Raw genomic sequence first — 21412 nt, 5'->3', positions numbered from 1 at the left:
ATTTGTTCATGTTGGCGATATTGTACACGTCAGGTTGGGGGCACTGCCAGCACAGAGTGGGTTTCTGCACACAGTATTGCAGACAGGCTGGCCAGGGTCATTATGTATGTGTATTCTTCCTTTATGTGTGCCCAGTGGTGTATGTGTGTGGTCATCTTGTGATGGCCAGCCATCCTCGTCCCATGGCTTACTTTCCATGTGTGCTCTTGGATGGTCAGGTAGTGTGCAGTGTGGTGGGGGTGAGTTTGTGGAGAGTGTTGATGTGTGCATGCCACTGCATTGTCAACTTCACACGTGTCACCCAGGAGTTGTATGCCTGTTGTTTTAATTGTTCAGCCCTGTGGATGTGGTTGTATGCACATGTGTGAGTTGTATGTTGTGCACTGTGCAGTGTGTCGGTGTGTCCTTGCAGTTCTGTCTGACTCCTACTTGTTGTTTTTGTCACTTGTGAGTATGCAAAGTGTGTGAACGGCAAGTCAGTGTTGTGTTTTGTTGCACATCCATGTGTCTTGTTGCTGTTTGTGGGGACTGTGCAGACCTGCTGTTCCTCACTGCCATTGTGGTTGTGTTTTCTCATGCATTGCTGTCACATGGTGCCTTCTTGCCTCCAGTGTGGCATGTTGTGTGGGTTGTCATACCATCCCTTATCTGTGCTTCAGATGCCTACCCATTGTGGGTCTGCAATCCCTCTCTTTGTGTATGGTACACTCCTGCCATGTCCCCTACTGACATGCAGTACACCTCACATTCGTGTCAGCTGTCCCCTTGGTTTACATGTGTGTGTGCCTCCCCATCACTTCATTTGTGACACTGTACTTTGTGGTGCAGTTCTTTGGCCAGGGTCAATGTGTCACTCAGGGCATTTCACCAATGGGTTGTATGTGATGTTCTGGTGCTGTTTGTTAGTCATGGTTGCTCCTATGCAGTTCAACTGTGTGTGCTGCCCAGTCCTCTGGTCAAGCTGTTTCCACCTTTGTGTCCCAGACTTGTGCATCTGTTGGTGTTGTGTTGGATGTATGTGTGTTGGCTGTGTTATTGTTTCACTTCATGGGTGTGCTGTTGTCTTTGTGCTGTGCTGTATGGTGGTGTGTGGGTTGCTGTACTGTCACTGATGTCTGTGTGTGGCTGGTATGCTTGGTGTGCACACACTGCTTGTTGTGCATGCAGTACTGTGTGTGTATGTTGCCTTGTCATTGCCTGGTGTGCATCCCCTGATGTCCAGCTGTGTTTTCTATGTGTTTATTTTGCCTGTGCATCTGTTGTTTGTTTGATGTGGCTGTGTTGTTCTGTGATGGTGCACTTCTTGTGTGTGTTGTGGTATGTTGTCTGTGCATTGCTCCTGAGTGATGGGGTTGTGCACTCCTGTTGTGTCTGTGCTCCCATTGCCTTTCCACAGTTTAGCTGCACAGGGCATGTCTGTTCTTGTTGTGGTTCTGTGTGTGTTTCTGTTGGGTTATGTGTTTGTCTGTTGTTTTTGTGTAGACATTTGTTGTGGCATCTCTGTGTGTGTGTGTGATGTTTGTGGCTACCCCCAGTGTGTGTGATTGTTTGTGTGTGTATTGACTGGCAAGTATTGCCAGCCTTCAGTGTGTTTGACACTGGTGTTGTGTGCTGCTGGTGTGAGGGCGGTATGTGTGTAGGTTCCGACTGGTGTTTGTCAGTCATGGAGTGTGTCAATGAGCCCTGTGTGTAGTGCTGCTAGTGTACTCCTGTGAAGTAGTTGTATAGATGAGTAGCTGTTCACAATTTGACTTCAGGGCCTTCCTTTCATCCTTGTGCCTATACATGGTTTGTCTTGTTGTCTCCCTGTGTTGTTGCACTGTGATGTCTGTGGTTTGACCTCACTGACTGTACCAGCCATGTGTGCTTTGATGGTCTGAGGGTGTTGTTCTCTGTTCCTTGTCTTGCATGTGATGTACACATGCTTGTTGTGTGTCTCCATGGCCTTCCATTTGTGTGCAGCCCACTTTGGTTTTCCTATTTGTTGTCCTCCATTGCTGTTGGCATGTGGGGTGTGTATGTGTCTGTGTGTCAGTCTGTGGTATGTATGTGTGACTATGCAGGCTGTGTGTTCATTTGGATGTTTGTTCCTTGTATGTGTTCATTTGGTGCTTGTCCTTATTTTTGTTTCCCTGAGTGTGGTGTTGTGGTGGTGTGTGTGTTTCCCTGGCCCTGTGCTACTGTTCTGTGTGTTGTGTGTTCCTGTGCAGCCACTCCTGCAGTGGCTGTCTCCCTGGTTGTTTGTTGTGTGGTGCAGGGTGTGTATTCACCTGGCTTGTTGTTGTGCATGGGGAGCACAGGAGGGGCACATGGCATGTGCCTTCATGGGGTGTGCTAGTGTGTGGTGGTTGGGGGTGTGGCCCTGTGGTCTTTGTGCCCTGCCCATGCCTGGCACTGGCCCTGCCTTCTGCAGTGTTCGCATGTATTTCCTTGTGTTCACCGCTGCGGTGACGTGACCGGGACATTGCTGCATGGTGGTGGTAGCTGTGTGTCCAGGATGCAGAGGGGTGACTTGGGGGCAGGTGGGTGATGTGTGGGTGCCCTTGTGGATGTGTCCCTGTCCCCACCAGGGTGTCTAATGTGGATTTGGACCCTGTGTCAGCCCATGTGTTGTGTGTTGTGTTTGTGTTATTGCGTACCTGCGGCGGCGTCCGCGGCGGTCCATTAGTTGCTGGTGATGTAGCAGGTACAGCGCCAGAAAAACGTGTCGAGCTGGATCCATGGCGGTCATGACCGGGTGGTGTGGACCGGGACTCTGGTTTAGTGCTCCGCTGTCGAGCTTCCGCCATCTCTGGTTGGGCGGTATCTCCGCTGCGGTGCGTCTGCTTGTTTGGGGCTTCCTAATTTGTGGAGAGGGGCGGATGTCATTCCGCATGGCAGAGAGTCTCCATTGGCTCCCACCGCCGCGGTGGCAGGCACACTTTGATGGCGGTGCGCGGCGCACCACGGCGGTCCGGAAATGGGCTATGTTTGGCCATACTAATATGGCGGATGTGAGGACCGCTGCTCGTGAGCGGAAAAGTGCATTTTTCCACACCGCCAGCACCGTGATGGTGCCACCGCCCGACATCCTAATGGACCCCTTTATATAATAATTTTTGTAAATATATTCTCTACTATTATTTTATTACCTGAGTATTTTTCTTTACATTTCCAAAACTCATTTTTTAAAATTTAATTTGTATTTTAAATTTAACCTCCCTTTAATTCTCACTTTAACAGTAAACATTTAATGATTTTTTTTTTAAACAAACTCTAGTTTTACTTGTAATACATGTATATTTTATTAAATATCCACAAAATGATTTACTATTTTATTATTATTTATATAATACACTTCCCTATGATAATATTAATATATATGATTGCATTTAGTAAAATATTTACTCAAAATTACTCTAGTACTTATTTTAATACCTGAGTTTTAAATACATTTTTCTTAACAATTAATTTGTTTTTATTATTATTAAATCAAATTCTTCTCCCAGATAATATTAGTATATCAAAATACATTAATGTTACTATTTTTTTAAAGACACTCTAGTATTTATTGAAAAACCTGAGTATTAAAAATTATTTCATCAACCATAATTTATTATCCTTTATAATTTTTTTAAACATTCACCCTTTTATATACTTATAAAATATATTTCTTTAAAAAAAACGGTAGTATTACATTTTATACCTGATTATTAAAATTACAAATAACAATCTTTTTTTAACATATTAAATATTTAAAACACATATAAAAAATATAAAATATCATGCATTAAAATACCTGAATATTAATTAAAAACGAATACAACTACCAAACAAATTCTTACCATTCTATACTTACCAATGTGTTGAAATAACATGCTTTGTAATAGTACACGTCGTAATGGCATGCGTTGTAATGGTATATGCATTGTAATAGCATGTGATGTAATGGTGTATGCGTTGTAATGGTTGCTTTGTAAAGGTATTTTCTTGTAATGCCTGCGTTGTAATGGACGTCTCCATTTGCTATACCCGCCCTTCAGGTGTTTTTTCATCCCTGATGTGCCAAAAAAGTACTTTTCTCCAGTATACCTACTGAACTCCTTCTGGCACAGGTTACATGTTACGATCTTGCCAGAACTTTTTTTGTCCCAGTTGGAAAAAAATTGCCATATGATTGATTCTGGCATGGTCCTCAGGTCTGTCTTCTTCTGCGGATGCCATATTTTTTTTACAGGAGGAACTACTAAAAAACAGTCTATGCTCTTTTAGAAACATCCTCAAATTATTTTGCTGATCACATTACTAAATTGGTGATTAACAGAGACAGTTTGCAGTAATCACAATCCAAAGCCTTCATGGCCTCATACAAAAATTGGAAACAGCAAACACCAAGTGCATCATCCACTAGGCCTATGCAAGGTACATCAACTTAAGACAATGTCTGTGTTCTCTCAAACACTTCTGAAGCACCACAAGAAACAAGGCCAGCAAAGGGATCCCTGGTGTGCAGGTTTTTCAATCCTCTAGCTGGCGGAAAAAATAGTTTGTGTGCAGCGGGTGACCTGCACTTTATGGCAGAAGGTGTTGCACAGAGGGAAGACTGACCAGTATTCAGTGGGAACAACTGGAATGTTGGGGCTATATACCCAAACAGCATACCGTGTATTGAGATACAGTAGAAGCAGGTGTAAAAACAGACAACCAACTGCTCAGAGGAAGTGCTGCAACAAGAAGAGCAAGAAAATGATGAAGATGTGTAGCATTTCTGCATATACTGAGGACACTGTCATAAAAGTGTGGCATATAGTGAAGTTAACGGAATGATATGTAGAAAGGCCATGGAACAGCCTTGCAAACAGAACACAAAGGCTTGTAAAAATTCTAAAAGAAGTCAGTTCCTTTCTTTGGGGTGGAGCTTGCCTGGTTACAAGATGGCTGCAGATTAGTGGAGCTCTGTGAGCCCGATCATTAATCCGACACAATCCTACAGCCCTATGGTGTCCCAGCACTCTGACAACTGGGATACTCCCTGCACCTGAAAAACGCTCACAAGTGCGGGTTTCACTGCCATCAAGCCCACCCTACAAGACTGAATGGTGCCCGTAGACTCATTGTACCTGGCCTGGCCTACCGTTAATCCTGTGGCGACATCCTGGGCCATGATCCCTCCGGTGCCTCCCAGCGCTCCTACCAATCGGCTAAGCTCAGATCCCACCTCCCGTGGAGGCTCATGTCCTCATAGCGGACACTGCACGGAGTCTGGGGAGCTCGACGATACGGCTAGTGGAGACCTGCCTCACTGATCATTGCTGCAGATCTGTGGTCTCACCGCACAGACAAGACCTAAAGTTTCAAGGAAATAAAGGCTCCCCAGAACAAAAGGCAAGCAGATCTGCAGGAGACGCACCTGGTACCTTTCCCTCTCCTCAACTGGACACGAGTGGGCATGAGATGCCTAGCTACAAGGTGAACTGTGTCTTCCCAATCGCTGGGCCTCCTCCACGGGTACCGTGCGTTAGTCTGGTCGGACAGGACTGGGCCTACAGTCTTCCCCGGGGCGGCATCCAGAGCCATGACTCCGCCAGCGTCCAGTGGTGGTCACATCAGACAGCTCCCTGAGGGCTCTCACATAGCTGATGCCATATTGAGCCGGGCTGGCTCGGCGTTGCCCCTGGGGGGGGGGGGGGCTGACTTTGCTATTTGACACAGCTGCTCTGTGATTTATCCTATCCAAGCGAAGTATCACTTTGAAGGATCTACATATCCCTCACTCTCCTCTGTGGTCACCAAGAGTATTCCATATGTCGAGTTGAAGGGTGGGCTGGGTCCTTACGGCCTCTCGCTCACAGGCAACCCCTGCGCCATCTCAACTGAAGCCCTACAATAACAGACTATAAGCTAACACCTGACTACTACTTTCTGTGAAATTGCGCCCATTCCCTTTTGGATCCAGCTGACTTCCCGTAAGCATCACATTATCCTCAGTCTTACACTGCGCCACGTATAAAACCTTGCTTTAACCCACAAACACATAAGTGTTAACTGAAAACGCGATAGCTCTTTTAGATTCCCCACTACTGTGCTCTTTTCAAGGCACTGTGATAGTGAGTGCAACTGTCCACACTAAGCTAGACAAAATACTGGGTGCCCTACAAGCCAAGGTCGAAGACTTGGAAGCTTACTCAAGGTGGAACAATATTTGCATAATTGGTGTGGTGGAATCAACTAATATGGATAACATGGAACACTTTGTGGAACAACTACTAGTGACACTCCTTGGGAGAGATACATTATCGGAAGTTCTCGTACCGCGTTACTATGCCAAGACCATCCCTGGCTCTAGCCCACGCCCCATTATTGCATGTCTAATGAACTACAGAGACAGGGACGCTGCCCTCCAAAAAGCCAGAGAGCTGAAGTCTCTAGGTTACAAAGGAATGGACTTGTCACACTACCCAGACTTAACGCAACAAGTGCAAGATGCCCGTCAACAATTTATCCAAGTAAAAAGGAAGCTATGAGAACTGAACTTTGAATATAGCATGCTTTATCCAGCAAAGCTCCAGATGTTCTCATAAGGAAAACCGCTCTTTTTCATGGACCCAAAGCAGGTACTCTAGTTCATCAAAAGGCATAACAGTCAGAGTCCCCACGGAGGCTCTCCTAGGAGTTCTCCTAACAAAGACATTGATATGCAGCATTGAGATGATTGTTTACTTGTTATCCATTTTGGATTTGATGGGGGGGTGGGGTGCTGGTTTGTTTCTCAGGTGCCTTCGGTAACTGTGCCTGGGTTCCTGCTGTTCCCTACTGTTCATGTTGGGTCATGACATGGACATGGGTAGCCTGTTCCTGCTACATATAACAATGTGCTGAAAATAATCCTTGACATAATTCAAGGTGCGAATCAGGCAACCATCTCAATAGCTACAGGTGCTTTTCAAGCGCATTGGTCTACAGTGCTTTCTCTAGAGTTTAAGGAACTGCCTTTGGTATGTCAGGGAGTATGTCATTCCCCCTTTTTTTTTGGAGAATAGGTTCACAGAGGGGATTGGCTATATGGGTTGTAACTCCCATCAGGCTCAACTTAGATCTCAATTCTGGTAATATTCGCCCCCATGTGTGTCCCACATGACGTTGTTAAGCTTTTTTGTTTGTTGTTTACAGGGTTTGGATGAGCCATCTGGGGAGGGAGTACATTCTGCTATGCAATGTTGGGGTATGCATAGAGTAGGAGGATTTGGTTAGGGGACATTTAACAATGAAGATTACAGTTTCTATTGTTCACTGCAATGGCCGGCTGAGTATGCATATGGACCAGTTTCTGTCATGGAGTGAAGAGTGACTCTCAGAATACATGCAACTCACAACAAGTTCCCATCTTTATTAGATTCCTCACATGGAATATGAGGGGATTAAATGAGCATAGAAAACTCTGTAAGGTACTAGCATATCTAAGGAGACACAGAGTTGACCTTGCTATCTTACAGGAGGCGCCTCTCCCTAAAAATAGTGGGCTGTTAACACAATGGAGATTGCAGGGCCTCTTTTGTGTGGCAGGTTTCACATCACATGCCCGAGGGGGTGCTAATATGGATCAATAATAGATACAACCTAACAATGCATGAAATTAGCATAGATCAAGATGGTAGCTATGTGATAGCGTGGTGAAATAAAGATAGAGATGTGTTTCTAGTGGTGGGAGTATACGGGCCCAATCATGATGATCCACAGTTCTACAATTCTTTATCTGCCGAAACAGAAGTTGAAGTGAAAAAAAAAGAAATTCCTTATCTGCCCGTCTTCTACAATGGGGTGATCTACCACAGATTTGGGGTGGCAACTTTAATTGTATACTAGATACTGCTAAAGACCAGTCAGGGGTCCCTCGCGTCGCCCTTCAGCAGTAGCCAAAGATATATTTGAAACACCAGAACTTTTAGACTTGGTTGATATATGGAGATTTTGCACCCCAGCATATGCAGGCTACACCCACTACTCAACAGCGCATGACATACACACAGTATTGAGTTTTGGTTAGTATCGAAAAGTCTGGTATCCGGAGTTTTTAACTGCAAACCACTTCCGAGAACACTATCGGTTCACTCTCCCCTGGTTGGTGACATAGACCTGAGAACTGGAAGAGCCCCTGCATTTGCTTGGCACTTTACTCCTCACTGCTTGTTGGACCTGGTATTCAGGGAAAAAGTGGCGCAAGCGATTGAAGACTTTTTTTCAAAATAACATTGGTTCAGTTGCTAGTTTTAGCACAGTTTGGGAAACCTGTAAGGAATGCATTAGAGGTGCGGTAATCTTGAAACATGACGGGTGCTTAAGTCTTCACATACTAGGTTAGCGACGCTAGAGAAAGAAATCGCTCAGCTGGAAAAGAGCATCAACTAACAGGTAATCCCTGTGTGCTCTAAGACATCAAATTTAAGTTGGAGGAATTTAATGAGACAGCAGACTCTGAAGTCAAGCCTTTAGGCAAATACGCTTCGGCTAGAGTTTTTGGGTAAGGAGAACTCCTGGGTGCCACTCTAGCTTTAATAACATGCCTTAGATGAGAATCTAGGAACATTACTGAAATACTGGATGAGGACAATCAAATAATACATGACTCGGAAAATATAGCTGAATGGTTCCGCAGCTATTATGCCGAACTTTATCGATCTCGCATTACACCTGATGCGGAAGCTGAAAAGGATTACTTAGAACTTATACAAATGACATGGCTTACAGTAGAACACAGGGAACCCCTCATGGCCCCCCTTACATCATCAAAGGTCCGCAGTGCAATCAGGGGAATGCACGCCTCTCGCGCCCCTGGTTTGGATGGGCTCACAGATGTATTCTGTAAGGTCTACCAGGATCTATTAATACCCCATCTGGTTACCCTTTTTGAGGAAATGTCAGAGAAGGGGGTCATACCACCTTCCATGAGGGAGGCGCTCATAATAACCCTTCTGAAACCAGACAAGCTTCCCAATATGTGCTTATTATAGGCCACTCTCACTACTAAATGTTGATGCCAAATTTTTTGCCAAGATACTTGCTAATCGCCTTGCCCCCGTCGTACCGGGTATAGTCCACCCGGAACAGGTGGGCTTGTCCCTGGCAGGAACAACACCTATGACCTTCGCACATTATTTGGCTTGCTCCAACAGGTGGACCCCGATGTGGAAGCTGCGGCTGTCCTTTTGGATGCCAAAAGGCTTTCGGCTTGGTAGACTGTACTACACAGAATTGGGGTGGGTGGAGTGTTCTTATGCCTAATTGCCTTACTCTACAATGCACCTTCTGCCAGATTATGGGTAAATAATCATTACAAGGCCCCACTCACTATAGAGTGTGGAACCCACCAGGGATGCCCCCTATCTCCCTTGTTATACACCATTGTAGCCGAGCCACTGGCTTGCGCTCTGAGGGAATACCACACACACAAGGGATTGCGTTTCCCTGGTTATCAGTTCATCATCTCTGCATACGCGGACAATGCCTTGTTGTTTGTTCGTAACTCCAAGAACAACCTGTCCCCTATTCTGAAGGAAGTTATCCGGTTTGGGGCTCTTTCAGGTTTCCGGATAAACTGGAAAAATCTACCATCTTTCCCTTGACCCCTTCTACTGCACAACCAGATGTGGAATTCCCCCTACAATGGAAAACAGAGTCGACACAGTACCTGGGTATAATGGTTCACACTGACTCTACCATAGTAATACTGGAAAATTACGGTAAAGCTATTTACAAACTAGGAAATTATATAAGATGTTGGATCAAATTACCATTCTCATTAATTGGATGAATAGCTTTGATGGAAATGATAACCTGTGTTTGCTCTCGCTTGGCGGGAGGATTTTCTAATTTACCGCCAAGCAGGAGCAAACATCAAGTCTTCTCCCAGCTGGCGGTGCTTTGAAAAAGCTCCCGCCTGCTGAGAGCAGACTTTTGATCTGTTTCCATGCAGGCAAAGATGCGGGTGGGGAAACAGATCAAAATATTGCGCTCGCCCACATGGAGCAGTATTATGTTGCTACTCTCTGCGGGTGGGAGCAATGCCAGCTCCCGCTGCATGCAGAGAGCAGCTGGGGCTGCGGGGTTCTTGGGGCTCCCCCGTGACCCCTAACTAGAGTATGATGGCGACCCTGGGTGGACACCAGCTCATCCCACCTTTTACAAATGGAGGCCCTGGGGATGGGATCCCAAGGGCCAACAAGGGCTCGAGGAGGGGGTCACGTAGCCCTCGCTCTTTAAAGAAGATACACAGTCCTGGGGGATGGAGTGTCCAGGGCCAAAAGAGGCTCAGGGAAAGGGGCTATGAGCCCCCTCCCATTTATTTAAATAAGTCATCCTGAGTCCAATAACAGCTCAAAGAGGGGGTCCTTTTAACTTATGTGCACAGCCCTGTGGGATGTGGTCTGAGGGCCTATATGGGTTTGGAGAGGCACGGCTCCCCTCCTCTTTAATAAAAGAAAGGCTGGGGGATGGGGTCCCCAGAGCCTATGGCCAACCTCTACTGCGCATGGCTAAAGGCCTTGTGCACTGTGGGGTTGGCTACCTTTGGGAGGGTTGACTGCAGGCTAGGCCTTGTGGCCAACACCACAATACGCATTGACAAAGGCTGTGCGCAGCGTGGGGTCGGCTACATGCAGCGGTTGGCCAGGCCCTGTGGCCAACCCCCCACCATGCAGGACAGAAGGCCCTGCGCAATGTGGGATTGGCTGCCTTTAATGGGGTTGGCCAAAGGACCTAACCCTACCCCCACTACGCACGGCTGAAGGCTGTGCACAGCATGGGGTTTGCTGTATGTGGGGGTGGACTGTAGGGCTGCAGCAAATCCCCCGCTGCGCTTGGCCAAAGGCTGTGTGTGCTGGAGGTTGAATTTACATATGGTAATTAACTTTCCGTTAAAAAACTCTAGAAATTCACTTAAAAAAACAAAGGTTAAAGTAACGTTATAGTTAGGTATGATAAAAAGATCTGTTTTTATTTTTAAAAAACCTTAGAAATGCACTGAAAAAAATCACATTTTAAAGTAACGTTATAGTTAGGTGAATTTGTCAATGACAATATTAACGTTTTGAACTAAAATGAACTCAGAAATTCACCAGAGCTAACTACAACTTGCCCTCCACGCCATGCAGTGCTTATGACTTCACATATGACATAACTCATGACATGTTCTATGGCATCATTTATTACCGCACTGATGACATCCCAAATCACATAATTTATGAGATTTCTGATGACATCACTGATGACATCATCCAATGAGTGTGTTAGTTTGTTTGATAGTTTACATAGTGACGGGTAACTACCAAATAATTTTCCACATGATTTTGTATAGTTTGTGTCCAGCTAATAGGTATAAGTATTTACAAAATGCATGTGCACCTAATGCACCATAGATGTGTAGAGGAATTGATCAAGTGATAAAATTATAAATATTTGTATTGAAGAGTAAATTCATGGCTTAAGAGTCAGAATGGTGGAATCTAGCCAAATGCAAAGCGAACTTTAAGACCAACTGGTTAGGAAGAAGGAAGTGGCACAGTGGTATTAACATCTACTCACAGCTGACAACGAAAAGTTGAGAGCACCCTTCTCCGCATGGGATGGATACTTGCTGGACGCTGAGGTAGAACAGTTATGACAAGTATCTCATCTACACTTTATACGGTAGTCAAATCTGCTGCAGTAAGGAAGACATTTTTTTTTACTCTTCATAAAGTTTATTGGACACTGAAAAGTGTGGAGAAAATAAGGGGAAGTGGTGACTCCAAATGTAAACGGTATTAAAGAAATGGTGCGACGACATGCTTATGTTTGCTACTTGGCCAAAGCTAGAAGAGTTCTGGCTTGCTGTGTGTAAGACTATCTCCAACTCATTGGGTATCACCGTGGAGGTATGCACTGTCTTAATCATGTTTGATTAAGGCAGCAAGATCTGGAGGGTTCTTCTTTACTCGTAAAGCAAATAAATCCGAATGTTTTATATTGATATGAGGAAGAGACGGATTCAAGGCAGCACTGGTGACTTGCAGGTATTCATAGTTGCTCTCGTGCCATTTCTAATGGTGCCTCTAGGAGGTGGAGCAGGGTTCATAGGGCTAGGGCATTTGAACCTCTATGCCCCAATCTGAGAATTTGTCCCTGGATTTCCAGATCTGGTTAAGGATTTCCTTGGTAGACCAGTTAGTCACAGTGATCTCCATTCCTTGCAACATTGGATGGAGCTTAAAACTTAGAAATTCTAGATGGTTAGAGGTTATGTATGCCAGGCCCTTTAAGGTTCCAATCAATTTAAGTAAGGCTCCTCTCTAAAGGATTCAAAAAAGAGAGGACCCCCTTAAAACCAGAGGAATGGGTTTCAAATCACCAATTAATTGAAAAACAAGACTTCCTTTGGTTTGCCTGGTTGCATATACCACTCACAAACAGACACTCACCCACTTATAATCACATCAACTCAAACAGGGGAGTCTAGTTGCAGACCCAATGCCAAAACACAAGAAATAGAAAATATATCTATTTTTTATTTATTAAAAGCATATACAAAACATATCAAAATGAATTGCTCCTTAAAAACGAGATAACTTTTGTTTGTTTTACACATACAAATTACGTGAATTTCAAGTTCATACATACATTAGACAAAATTATCCTTAATCGTGGCTGAAAAGACAAAACCAGTACATCTATAGATAACTCATCAAGACAACAGATAGTAAAAGCAAGTAAAGTATACAAGAAAAGACAGCACCATTTGTCATGGAGATTACACAAAAAATCTTCTCATAAAAGTGTCATGTATGCCATTGGATACATAACTGGTAGCAACACTAGATTCTTTCTTTGCCGACGGGGTCACCTGGTACCCTTGGGCCCTATGGATGTTGTCTCACTGGGTTGTTAACTGTGTTCCCTGAGTGCAGTGCTCAAAGACCCTTTACATGGTGTGACCCTTGTACGGATGGTTATACTGTTGTTCCATGTGCAAATACAAAGACGGAGAATCACCTGAGCTTAGGAACATTGTGCTACCAGGGCTTTGGGCCTCAGTACCATAAACAGATTGCTGGTGTGTAGGCAGAGTTTCTTCCTTGGGAGGAGTAAGGATATCATTACTGTTCCTAAGGGGAACCAAGATGAGCTTACCTGGCTTCATAGAAGGGGGAGACCCACTGGGGGCCAGAGCATTGCAAAGTGGGGAAGGTTGACTCTGACACAGAGCAAGTGAATTGGTTGTTTTGGTTGCTCTGGTCCGCCCAAGCATGCTACTGCCCCGCCTTTGGAGCAGTATTCGTTTTAAACATTGGGACCATTGGATGATTCAACTTTCCTGTTAGAGATAGGTTCTCTTTTTAAAAAGCTTCTAAGGCTAAGGCTGTTTGTCCCTGGATGGGGATATTTAATGATTGCGCAGGAGGTATATCCAAATTGGCCTTAACGGAGCCTAGTTGGTTTACCTGATTGTTTCTCTCTTTTGTCAGCCGTTTTCTCTCCGTTTTTGAAAAAGACCTTCGGAGTACAGGTTGCGGTGGTTCGGCAGCCCACCCTTCCCTATAGAATTATTTATCGGCCCAATATCCGGTGTTAGGTCATAAGATGAGGCTGCAGTGTTGGTACTCAATGTCCTTTTATTGTTTTTGTGCTCAACCAAAGCTGGTAAGAGAGGAGGTTGAGCCTCCTGTGCTGTCTCACCCTTGCTGTTTGACTTCAAGGAGAAATTATCACATTGGAGTCTAGGACCTTTAACTTCCTTCAATATGACAGCTAGAGTGGACGGGACAGATGTAATCATGTCAGGAGTGGATGAGCACGAGCAGGTATGGTAAGTGGTGGCAGCGTGTGTTTGGACTCTCTGGACCATTTCATCTAGCTCTTTTAGTTTGCTGTCTATTGCAATGACATGGACTGCTAATGCATTCAGCAAGGCCACCTAGAGCTCTAATTTATCGGAATGGAAGTCGATGGCCGAAGATATCACTTCCATGTTATGTAGAAGAGAGTTCCAAAGTGGTGACATCAGCCAGGCAGGGTTATAAATGCTGCTAAAGCTGCTGGTGTTATCAGATGACCCAACCGTTTTACATTCTGCTGCTACTTTGGCAGTTTCCTCTACTATAGAAGGTGAGACAGGAGGAATAGGGGAAGTGATCCAGATGTCATAAAGCTTATCATTATTAGATACGTTTTGGGGATCTTGAATTGGCCAGTTGGGTGAAAGAGGTGGTTTTGCAAGAGACAAATTTATAGGGCTAAGCATATGATTGTAATCCACCATATTCCTCCTCTTCTGAGTCCTGCTCAAACTCAGCTCATGGGGTCTAAAAGGGCTAAGGAGGATTGATTCCATCTCCTGTAAGATTAGGGAGTCTACTGGTTTGTCCACGTCAACTTCCACCAAAACGAGGGCCTCATTGCATGCCGCTACATTACTAACACTGTTGATACTGTTGGTGCTATTGGTGTTAGGCTGAGGAGAGAATTCCTAGGTCAGATGGTGCAGCCAAGGTGCGCCTCCATCCACTGGTTGCATTGACCCCCCCCCCCACACTGAGTTTATCAATTGTAAATTGTTTTAGGGGTTTAAAAAACAATTGGGCGGTGTATGGACCTGGGGAGCCCAATGAGTGCACGATGGCTGGGGTGGTAATGACCCTTCTACTGACTGGGCTACTCGTTTAATGCTGATTGTGCATCCTGAACTGCTTATTTTCTTTTGCTTTTGATATCGGGTCATGTAGATGGTGATGTAGCGCAAATTTTGCTCTTCCATTTGTAGGGGTGCATCATAATCATGGGTAGTCGGCACCCGCATATAATCCTTTGTTGTATTAACTCTGCAACAAGCTCTGAACTCAACAATCACCCAATAGCGCAATAACTGATTGTACAACCTAGCACTTGTCTTTTGTAAAAAGAATGTACTTTGATACATTAAAAACTATTTCTGAAGTAGTTATGGAGCTGGAAAGCCACTGTATCCGCTGTCTAAATTTTGTGGTCACAGGGTCATTGTTCGCATTTATCATACTTCAAGACTCAGCACTTACCACACTTGAGGATTACAGTGGCACCATCTGCTTTGGCACACTTCAGACCAGTGTCACAACTTTGGCCATACTTAGGGGTTACAGCAGCATCATTCGCTTCAGGGAGCCTTCAGGACAGTGCTAAGGATTTGGCCACACCCTGGGTAACATCAACATCGTCATCTTCGGGTGTGCTTCATGACATTGCCACAATTTTAGACCAGCCTCATGGTTACAGCGGTGTCATCCATTTCTGGCACACTTCAGGACAGTGCCACAGCTCCACAGCTCCACCTTCTGCAGATAGGAGAAATGAAGCTCAGATCTGGGAGTGTGCGGGTCGCTCAGCATTGAGTGTAGGAAAGGGCACCTTTTTGCATGGTTGCCCCCAAGTTTTGCCAAACTGTTGTAGACTTTCACTGAGTGTGTCCTGGGTTCCTTCCAACCAGGTACCCAGGGCCTATGTTCTTTCCCAAAATTGTACTGATGCAAAACCCAATTGGCACCTCTTTGGCCACATGTCAGTCCCTTGTAAAAGGTCCTCTAGGTACGAAGGGCACTGTGACCAGAGGACTCTAAGGGTTCCAGCACTTACTGTGCTACCATTAGAGGCCCTGTGCCTTTACACACACAAACTCCCATTACAGGCTGCGTGTTTTGGTGCAGAACAAAGTGAAGAGTTCACATGGCACACAACCCTGTGTGCCATGCCTACAATTCACTGCCCTGGCATAGGTCAGCCTCCCCTCTAGCTGGGTGCACTATACCAGTGGTAAGGGTAAAGGTGTGCGAGCCCTGTACCCCTACAGTGTCTAAGCAAATTCTTAGACATTGTAAGTGCAGAAATGCCATAAAGAGTATAAGGTGCTGAGAGTTGTGTGGGACATACTAGAGGTAACAGGAGGGGTAGTTGCCCCCCAAGGATATCCTTGGGGGCCAACTACCCCTTCTGTTACCTCCAGTAAGTCCCACACAGCAGGATTGCTGAGAAGTTGTCAGTGGCCACTCCCCCTTTCTCCGCCACTCTGCAAACACACCTCCCGGTGGACTATTAGCTGGGGGATGAAGTCCCCTTGGCTCCAGAGGGTCCTTGGGGATCAACAAATCCTCCTGTTACCTCCAGTAAGACTCACACATCTGCATTGCTGAGAGGTCATCAGAGGACACGCGCCTTTCTCCACCACTCTGCAAAGGCAGCTCCTGGTGCACTACTGCTTCAGGGACGAAGACTACTTTAGTCCAGAGACCCTCAGGAGGCAAGGGGACCTCATCCCCCCACCATCAGTGCACCAAAAGGTATGTTTGCAGGGTGTTGGAGAAAGGGCGTGTGGCCTCCGACCACTTCTCAGAAATTCCATTGTGTGGGCTTACTTGAAGTAACAGGAGCTCTTCTTGGCCCCAAAGGACCCTCATCAGTCAAGGGGACTTTATTCCCAAACCAGGAGCACATTTGCAGAGTAGTGGAGAAATGGGGCGGGCCCTCCTGTAAGCTGCCGGCTTTTTTGTTGTGGATTTTTTTCGATTTTAGGAAGGGGACCGCATGGCCCCCTTTCTCTGGACCATTTTGGGACCTGGGGACCTCATTCCCCGGGACCTCACCCTTTTTTAATGGCCGATTTCTGCCCCGGGACCCTATCCCCTGGGCCCGGCCTTTCTTTTTATCTTTTTTTTTTTATTCAAAGGGAGAGGGGCTGCGCAGCCCCCCTTCCGGGCTAATTTCAGCCTCTGAAACTCCATCCCCTGTGGCCCGGCCTTTATTTTATTTTATTAATAAAAAGGGGAGGAGGGCCCCTTCCCTAGCCATTTTTGGCTCCGGGGACCCCATCCCCCAGGGCATGGCCACCTCGTTGGGGACCGCAGGAAGCCTCATGGCCCTCGTGGTCTTGGACAGCTCCTGTCTCCTGCAGGAGCGGGCATTGCTTTTTACACCCAGGGAGCTGCTGACATGCAGCTCCCTGGGTGTGAAATGCAAAGTACAAAGTGTGCTCCGCTTTGAGCAAGCGAGATCCAAATTTTCTTGCTTGATCAATCCGGACCACACTGTTTGCTATGGCTGGAGTAGTGCTCCCACCATGCCATAGAAAACTGCAACGTCTCGGGAGTGGGCACCCTGGTGCATTACTGGAGCTGGCCCTGGGGGGTTGGCAGTTCCCAGGGCCATGAAGGGCTCCTGGAGGGGGCGGTGCGGCCCCTCTCCTTTATTCAAATTTGCCCCCTGGAGGTGGTAGCCCCAGGGCTGTGTGGGGGGAATTCCACACCCCCACACTTTAGTATTTATTTTAGCCCTGGCGGTGGCGCTCCCGTGGGCAGGGGGGTCCACAAGGCCCTCCCCCGTATTATAGAAATTAGCCTCAGGGAGGTAGTGGTCCCGGGGGCAGGGTAGATCCGCGAGGCCCCTGATATTGTTTTAATTTGCCCAGGGGACGATTCGGTCCCTGAATTGGGGGGCGTGAGACCCCCCAACATAATTGGAAAAAGCCCCGGGGAGGTGGCGTTCCCGGGGCTGCGGGTGGGTCCAATGTGCCCGTTCACATTAGTAATGAGAAGTACCCCCGGAGGTGGTGGTCCCCAGGGCTATGATAAGCCCTAGGAGGGGGACCCCATGTGCCCCCTCCTATATTTATTACATGCCCCCAGACCTGGCCCACCCAGGAGTTATTTAAAAGCAAGCACGGAGCCTGTGCTTGCTTTTGTTTCCCCACAAATTCGTGAATATCGCGATTTTGCAACAAAACTCCCGGGCCCGGATTGGTTGCCGGTTGAATTCTTCGCTACATTTTCCGACATACTAATACCACAACTGGAGGAGATATATAACAAGTTGCTTGATTTAGGACATCTCCCCTGTACCACTGCTCAAGCACTGGTAATATCGCTGCCCAAGCCCGGTAGGGATTTATCAGATATGTTGGGTTACCGCCCTCTGTCACTTCTATGCACTGAATATAAAATCCTAAGTAAGGTATTAGCTAATAGAATTCAACCATATCTCAATAATCTGATCCATATAGATCAATGCCGATTTATGCAGGCTAGGAGCACGTCCCTAAATATACGCAGATTACATCAGATTATGGCTACAGATTTTACACAACACCAACGTGCCGGCTGCATATCACTAGACATGCAACAGGCATTTGTCGCATTGTCATGGGAATACATGTTCGAAACTATAGCACGCTTCGGTTTGCCCCCCAAATATGTCCAGTGGTTACGGCTATTATACGCAGCTCCAACGGCAAGAGTCAGATCTGGGAAACATATTTCCAGAGAATACTACATTCACAGGGGCACACAACAAGGATGTCCCCTGTCCCCAATACTCTTTGTCTTGGCACTAGAGCCATTGGCCCTCCGTCTATGGATGGAAGCTACCCATTGCAGAATACCTGTAAGCACATCGGTGCACCTGGTGTCTGCATACGCAGATGACTTGATTGTATACGGTATGGACATACTGGAGGGACAGGGTCCGATTTCCCGTATTTTTGCTGATTTTGAAAGAGTATCTGGCCTATCCATTAACAAATCAAAATCTAATGCCTTTTTCTTCCATGGCCGGACGCACTCGGACAGTGTGGCTTTTCGGAGACTCACAATACCAACAGCACCACATACTTTTAAATACCTGGGCATTAACATCTACCAGTCACAGGCGGATATGTTAGAGGGCAATATGACTAAGGCCATCCAAGGCATACGATCGCAGGTAGCTTTCTGGACCACACTTCCCCTATCAGCAATAGGCCGAGTGGCCTTATCCAAGATGGTGGTACTTGCTCGTCTCCTATATTACTTTATGAATCAGGCCTTGCTGGTACCAGCCACTATTATCGCTAGATACCATACTGATAGACCTCATCTGGGGTGCGGGTCGTCGCAGAATAAATCAGAATAAGAAACTACAAATAAATACACGAAGGGGAGGCCTGGGTGCACCTGACTTCAGAGCTTATTATTATGCATGCCAGTTGCAGTGGTTGTCTTATTGGATGGCAGGTCGGAACCTGCAGGAGATTGGATACACAACCAGACACTTAGACCAGGGAGCACTCCACACTCTACTCTTACCTCATACCAAACCACCCCCAGTACTGCCCACTCTACTACATACCCCATTGCAGTGTTGGAAGAAGGCCCTGAAATACACAGCTAGCGGTGGACTTTATGCTGATAACATCCCACTAGTGGGGATACCTCTAGCGAGTGGCAGGCTGACGACACAAGCACGTGGACCCTGGTTGGAGGCGGGGTGGAGACTATTGGGCCCTTTTTTCGGTGACGAGTCACTTATGGACCATAATACTTTTACCCATGACACGGCAGCACCTAACAAGCTATATGTCACACACGCAGCTGTGCTACACTATGTTAAGAGACAGTAGTCCCCACAGCCAGAGGAACCCCTAGTGAACGAGTTTGTTAAAGCCCTTTATTATATGGGACAAGGAAGCCATCTCTTAAAATGGCTCTATATAAGTATCCGTGCGCATGCTGAAATCCCTCTAGACACCACTCGGACTCAATGGGCAGAGGACGTGGGACGTGAATTAACGGACAGGGAATGGTCAGATATGTTGGAATACCCACTGAAGATACAGTGCAATGCCAAGTTTAAGTTTATAAAATGTATGATTGTACATAGAGCTTATCTGACCCTGCATAGGCTACATAGAATGTACCCAGCCACTGCCCATCAATGCCCCGATGTAAAATGCCAGAGGCAGGTCTACTTCATATGTTATGGGTTTGCCCACGTCTAGGTGGGTTTTGGACAGGAGTTAGGAAATTGATTGAAGATACCACTCACCTCTCAATGGAGGGAGCAGCACTGGAGTGTTTATTGGGTAGCCAGAGACGTATGAAGGCACAAAAAGTCCAGATACGCTTCTTGGACTTGGCGCTCATAGTTGCAAAAAGGGCCATTACCATGCGCTGGAAGTCAGCCAGAGCTCCTACATTACCCATGTGGCACAGCAAACTGATCAGGTGGGCAGGGGTTGAAAGCGCTGCACTGCGTAGGGAGGAGGCACGCGGCCTAAGGAAACATGCAATCTCCCTAGATTGAGACATGATGGTAGAAGCATGTAAAAACAACATACCCGATGATGCCTCTGATGTTCCACATACTCAACAGTAGATGGGAAAATGTGATTGGTAAGTGTGGTTCAGCACTACTGGTTCTGGACGTAGCGGCGAAACAACTGATTGGAATAAAAGAAGCTTGTTTGGAGAGGGACAAATGTTTCTAGAACATCGTAACACACAGCCAGAGCCTGGGAGGGGGGGTGGGATCCAAAGGGGAGGGGGGTGTAGTTTCATGGGTATTAGTTAAATTATGACATCTAGGAATGGTTAGCATTCTGACGTATTGAAGGCATACTGTGTACGAATGTCTCCCTTTTTCTTCTCTCTTGCACGTTTCTTTATGCTTTGCAGGCAGTTATCGAGGTTTATAATGCTCATTGTATGGAAGCATTCTAGCTAGACGGTGTATAATCTCATAAGACAATGTATGTCAAATGTTTTATTACTTGATAACAAGGACAAGAAATTAAAACAAAACACCCAATAAAGTTTGTTTTTAAAAAAATGCCATGGCGGGTTACCAGGGGGTCCCCAAGACCATGACTTGGGGGTCAGGGTATTCCTACCTTGCCCCCTTTTCTTTATGTTCACTTATTTTTTTGGGGACTTTGTGAAGCAGAGTCCCAAGATGGCTGCCAACACTTCCTTGTTAAATTGTTGGCAGCCAATCAGAGCAGTGCATTTCCCTGCAAAAGCTCATCTTTGTTCATGAAGGCTTTGCAGCCAGAGATATAGCTATAATTTTCAACTTAAGTTTCTCAACAACTAATGAATGGATTTACACCAAATAAGCAAAAGGTACTTCCTTGAACCATCATCTACCTCCCTGCCAAATTTGGTGAAAATCCGTTCAGCAGTTCAGGCTGTAGCTGTGACTAAAGGTTCCTATGGGAATTACCATTACAAATACACCCTTATTTCGTGCACTGATTTCTCGCCCCCACTCCACAGATCAGCCCCCAAACTTTCCATGAAACACAGAACCTACCTTGATCAGTTTTTGGGAAAATTTCATGAAGATTGGTCAAACCACTGCAAAGTTATAGCCAAGTCAAAAATGCTTTTCCTATGGAAACTAGGTTCTAACTATACCTACTGGCGACTGCCAGTAGGTAATATATTATCTACTGGCGGTCACCAGTAGATAGTTATAGTTAGGACCTATTTTCCATAGGAAATCCGCAACATTCTATTCCCAATAAGTCTGGCGCCGGTTGACGAATCTTCGCGAAATTTTCCAAACTTTTGGCCAGCTCCGCTCCGCTCCTACGCTGAAAGTTTTGTGGTGATTCATCAAGCGGGTG

Source organism: Triturus cristatus, chromosome 3_1, assembly GCF_964204655.1.
Source record: "Triturus cristatus chromosome 3_1, aTriCri1.1, whole genome shotgun sequence".
In the NCBI taxonomy this organism is placed as follows: domain Eukaryota; kingdom Metazoa; phylum Chordata; class Amphibia; order Caudata; family Salamandridae; genus Triturus; species Triturus cristatus.
This window is presented reverse-complemented; position numbering follows the sequence as displayed.